The sequence below is a fragment of the Peromyscus eremicus genome, chromosome 1 (genome assembly GCF_949786415.1).
Source record: "Peromyscus eremicus chromosome 1, PerEre_H2_v1, whole genome shotgun sequence".
NCBI lineage: Eukaryota > Metazoa > Chordata > Mammalia > Rodentia > Cricetidae > Peromyscus > Peromyscus eremicus.
Genome location: NC_081416.1, coordinates 77,788,355 through 77,793,780, shown reverse-complemented (window position 1 = coordinate 77,793,780; position 5,426 = coordinate 77,788,355). Strand labels below are relative to the sequence as shown.

Here is a 5,426-nt window from a genome sequence, read left to right as displayed (position 1 = left end):
GTGGAAAACGTGATTCAATAAGAAAATTGCCTCTTTCTCTACCTTCCACCCCTTGCCCCAAGTTTTCTTCTACCCACATCTTACTGCTACTCCCTGCAGTTCAGTCCAAATCCAACCACTTCCCAGCCACAACCCACAGCTACTCAACAGAGACCTGGACATAAGAAGGCACGCTACCTGGACTCAAAGCCTGACTCCGCTGAATATCTCACCCATCTGCGCCTCAGTTAGTCTCCAAAACGTGGAATAAACTTGAACCATTTTCTCGACTATCTCTCATGGTGGTGTAAAAAGGCTTGGAATGGCCCCTATTGTAAAACACGTTAGCAATTGAGAACTGCTTTACAGCTATTACCTGTAAGACACGGCAGTGCTGAGAAGTGACACTCACCCATGGGAGCTCACCACGACAGGAGAATCTGACTAGTCTTCCCCCAAAGGCATCCTTCTGCTCCTCGGTGTCACTGGGGGCCTCTGGAGTGACCCTGAAGAACAGCCTTTCTGGGGCAGATGGTGTGAGAAGAGATGGCACAGATGAACCCAGGGAGTGGCCTGCACACTTCTGCCTTCGCTGTCCAGGTAAGAAGAATAAAGGAATGATGCAGACCAAATATTCGCAAAAAAAAAAAAAAAAAAAAAAAAAAAAAAATAGGGTCAGGGCATAAGGGAATTAGGGACTGTCCTTCATACTTCCCTTAAAAAAACACAACTCTGCTAAGGGAAGCACCCTGTAGGCAGAATCCCACTCTGGGCTCAATCAAAAATCTGGGTTTTGCTCCTAGTGCAGTGGCCTGTGTTGAGCAGACACTCCCTCTGGCCTGCTGGAGGGCTCCCTGCAGACAGTCCCATAAGCAGGAAATCACCTTCATGTCCTTCCAGCAGCCACACCAGAATGCTCAGCGTACAGCCTAGCAGGTGGAATGGGCCTGCATGCTCACACCTCGGAGCTCCCTAGGAGGAACACCTCTGCTTCCCCAGTCACAAGTAGAACTGTCACAGAGGGTTTCCAAGCTGGCCCCCTGTCGACTGCAGTAAGCCGCTGTCTGGCACAGGCATATCTGGCCTCTTCCTAGTCCTGTCTCACTTCCTGTCGCTCCCAGTGTTCCTGGGGTCTGCAAGCGTGTGAACTGCCAGCATCCGAGTCCTTGCCTCTGGATCTGCATCTGGGACGCAGACTGGCATGGCAGCTATTCAACACTCTGAAAACAGTCTCTTCAATACCCACGACAGCCAATTAGCCTACTTTATCTTGCACACCTACCTTCAGCAACAGGGAGTTTAACACATCCTGAGTTAGCCCATCCCTTCCTTAGACAGCTTTGATCATTGCAAATTGAAACTAAAATTTCTTCCTTATGATCCATCAGCCATCCATCTCTATTCTGCAGCCATCAGCATATCTTGTGTGACATCACCCCAACCCTCTCCAGCACCATGGTCCTCTTTATACTCAATAGCTGTTTTTCAATACAATAATGAACCAGATACAAGAACACAAGTGGGTTCTGACCTGACAAGAGCAGAGCAAAGCAGAGCAGAGCAGCAGCAGGCTGATCTCTCCTTATTCCTAGGCCCACACATCTCTTTATTGTGGCATGGGATTTGGTTCGCGTCTACTACACTCTGAGAATATGACAGACTCCAAGTAGGAGTCTTTGAAAGTGTGGCCAACCATTGGTGGTCCCAGCCAGCACAGCCTGGAATGCCCATCAGTCTTGGCACTTGGAGAGGGAAAGGAAGAAAACCATGGTCTGGGGCAGTGATGAACAGTATCCCCAGCACAGACGGTCTCCTGTGACCATTAGAAGTGATGTCTCCACCACGCTGTACCCATCCCCCGTTAACCATCCTCTCTCCCTCTTTCTTTTACACTCTTCCCAGACTCTGGTAACCACTATTCTGTTCTCTACTTCTAACATAAGCTAAGTGTTCCAGCTTCCACATATAAATGAGAACATGTGGTATTTGTCTTTCTGTGCCTGGCTTATTTTGTGTAATTCAATGCCCTCCAGGCCCATCCTTGTCACTGTAAATGACAAGATTTCATTCTTCTTATAGTTTAATAATATCCCATTGTGTATAATACTGTGAAAATTAAGTCTGTAGGAAGAAATAGAGGATAGGAAATAAGATGACCTCAACAGTTTGAAAAGCTTCACCTAACCTAGGAGGTGGAGTCTCAGACCTAGCTACACTGTGATCAGAGTACAGGCAGATGTGGACTGCATGCTTCAAGATGGGGGTTTTGTAGCTAAGAGTAGGAAAGGAAAGGGGCCTTCATTGAAGAACAGGTAAGTTAGCTGTTTTCCTAGACAGCAGTTTTTGAAATTGCAGGTCTGTTCTCTTTTTGAAACCACCAGGTGTCTGGGGTCAGGGTCAGCTGCCCTTCTTCTGCACTCTCTGGAACTTTGAGCTATGGGCCTTGGCTTTGGGGTAGAGTCCTTTACATGCCACATTTCTTTTATCTGCTCTTCCACCAGTGGACACAGCTTGGTTCCATATCTTGTCTATTATGAATAATTCTGCAGTAAACACGAGTGTACAGATGTTTCTGACATGCTGATTTCATTTCCTTTGAATACACACTGTGCAGAGGTTGCCACTAGACTTTAATGTGTCTCCTTTTCATCTTCCCTGACATTTCAAGGTAGGAAGCCCACTGCATGGTTGGATCTGAAATACATCTTTTATGTCTCTAAACTCAGCATCAAGATTAAAAGTTGGAATCCTTATAACAGACAGGCTTTATTTCGTTTCTTTACAGAAAGAGAAACTGAGGCTTCTTTATTTCTCTTCTCACTTGCATTTTCTCACAGAGAAACTACTGGAAGGTAGTCAAAATGATTGACATGTAAGAAATGAGGATACAGGAAAGGATCATCAGGTAGTCCTGCCTAAACCTGCCAAGAGTAGAAAGTTAAAACATAGGCACTTAACTTTCTAGAATCCCTTGCAGCTAGGATTTAACTATGTGATTCTATTTTGATTAATGATCCATAAGGGGAAATCAGCTAGTGGTCATCAAAGACCTTTTTTCTTCCAGAGAGAGAGAGAGAGGGAAACAGACAGGGATAGAAGTATGCTAGAGTCATCCACTGATCCTCCCCATTTCCTTTTCCCAATTCAGAGCAAGTCTTGAAAAAGACCAGGAAGCTCAGAGGCCCTGAAAGGAGATGTGGTTAATAGATTAAACATGATGAGTCCTGAGTGTCATTGATGAGCTACTGAGTTGCATCTTCTTTTCCAGATGTGAAAGAAAAGAATAAATTTCTCTATTGTTTAAGTTACTCTTATTCCTCACAGATAAAAGCATTTTCTTCCTGAAACTATGGTTTCAGACAGACTTACATTTGTGCTTTCTACTGGTTATGAAATTCTTGGCAAGTTAAGCACACCGCTGAGACTTAATGTCTTAGTTAGGCTTTCTATTGCTGAGACAAAGCACCATAAAGAAAAAGAAAGTTGCTATTTGTCAGGACAGGAACCTAAACAGGGCAGGGACCTGGAGGCAGGAGCTAATGCAGAGGCCTTGGAGGGGTACTGTTTATCGTCTTGATCCCTGTGGCTTGCTCACTTAAGACTATCTGACACACAAACTATCAAACCACAACCTTTTGTTTGTTTGTTTGTTTTTTCCAGACAGTGTTACAGGGTTTCTCTGTGTAACAGTCTTGGCTGTCCTGGGACTCACTCTATAGACCAGGCTGGCCTCAAACGAACAGAGATCCACCTGCCTCTGCCTTCCAAGTGCTGGGATTAAAGGTGTATGTCACCACTGCCTGACTATCTTTCCTTTCTTATTCATCCCTAAGATTTCACATTAAAAATATAAATCACTTTGATAAAAGCCCCAGAGTCTTCACAAATTCAAACACATTAAAATTTCAGTCTCTTTAAAATATCCAATCTCTCTAAAAGTCCAAAATCTCTTATAAAAATCCAAAGTCTTTCAGCTGTGGGCTCCTGTAAAAATCAAAATTAAATTAAATAGCTTCTCATTTCAAGAAGGAAGGATCAGAACACAGTCACAATCTGAACAAAGCAAAACCAAACTCTCAACTGTATAAATAACTCAACGTCCAGTGTTTGAGATCCACTCACAATCTTCTGGGCTCCTCCAAAAGGCTTGGGTCACTTCTCCAGCTCTGCCCTCTGCAGCACACACAGCTTGTCTTCTAAGATTGAGCAGGCTCCATTCCACTGCCACTGCTGTTCTCAGTGGCCCTTCCATGATACAGGCATCTCCAAAATGCTGGGGTCTTCTGCTGCAACTGGACTGCACTTGCACCAATAGCCTCTCCTGGCCTCTCTTCATGGCACAAAGCCTCACTTTTCTCCATGACCCCTTCGATTCTAGGGGTTCCACTGCTATTCTAGCTGTACCTTCACCAGTGTCCTCTTCTGGCCTCTCACAGTACCAAGCCTCAGCTGCTCTCCATGACCCCTTCATGCCTTCAAAACCAGTACCACCTGGGCGATTCTTACACTACCAAGTTCAGCTGTCAGCATGAAGTACAACCTTGGTCACCACTGGAACCAAACTTCTGTGTACTGACTCTGAGGAAACAGTACTCAGATTTCACCTCAGTGATGCAGGTCTCTTCTTAATGACCACTAAATTCATAGCTCCAGCTAACCAGGATTGAGTATCCCAGGAAAACAAAGGTTTCACTTTAGTAGTTCTGGTATCTTATTTATCATAGCTGATTCTTCAGCCCCAGCTAACCAAAACCACAGATTCTTCACACAAAGGCCAGTAGAATTTTTGCTTCCCCCTGAAGTGTCACAATTCAAACCTCCATCATCTGCACTGCTCTCAACATTCTTATCTTACAATCTCCTAGAGAACAGACCACTGAGCTCTTGACAATCAGTGGCTTTTCTAGCCCAAAGTTCCAAAGTCCTTCCACAGTCCTCCCAAAAAGAATATAGTCAGGTCTGTCACAACAACACCCCACTCCTGGTACCAATTTGTCTTAGTTAGGGGTTTCTACTGCTATGATGAATCACTGTGATCAAAAAGCAAGTTGGGGAGGAGAGGGTTTATTTGACTTACACTTCTACACTGCTGTTCATCATTGAGGGAAGTCAGGACAGGAACCCTTCCCTGTTTGGGTTCTGGAGGCAAGAGCTGTTGCAGAGGTCCTGGGGGGGGCTGCTTCCTGTCCTGCTTTTCATGGCTTGCTCACTCTGCTTTATTATAGAACCCAAGCCCATGCGCCCAGGGATGGCACCACTCACAATGAGCTGGGCTCTCCCCCATCAATCACTAATTAAGAAAATGTTTCCTGGCAGTAGTGGCATGACACATGCCTTTTTTCCCAGCATTCTGGAGTCAGAGGCAGGTGGACCTCTGTGAGTTCAAGGCCAATCTGGACTACAAAGTGAGTTCCAGCACAGCCAGGATTGTTACACAGAGATATCCT

The 5,426-nt window shown here is 45.1% G+C and overlaps 1 long non-coding RNA gene across 1 annotated transcript; it reads right to left on the bottom strand.

Moving 5' to 3' along the window:
* Positions 1-222: 222 nt before the first annotated feature.
* Positions 223-4,729, bottom strand: LOC131899661 (uncharacterized). Its single transcript, XR_009376111.1, has 3 exons — positions 4,102-4,729; positions 392-571; positions 223-308 (listed from the first exon to the last, which is right to left on the bottom strand). It is a non-coding gene; the product is annotated as an uncharacterized LOC131899661 (long non-coding RNA).
* Between the last annotated feature and the right edge of the window lie 697 nt (positions 4,730-5,426).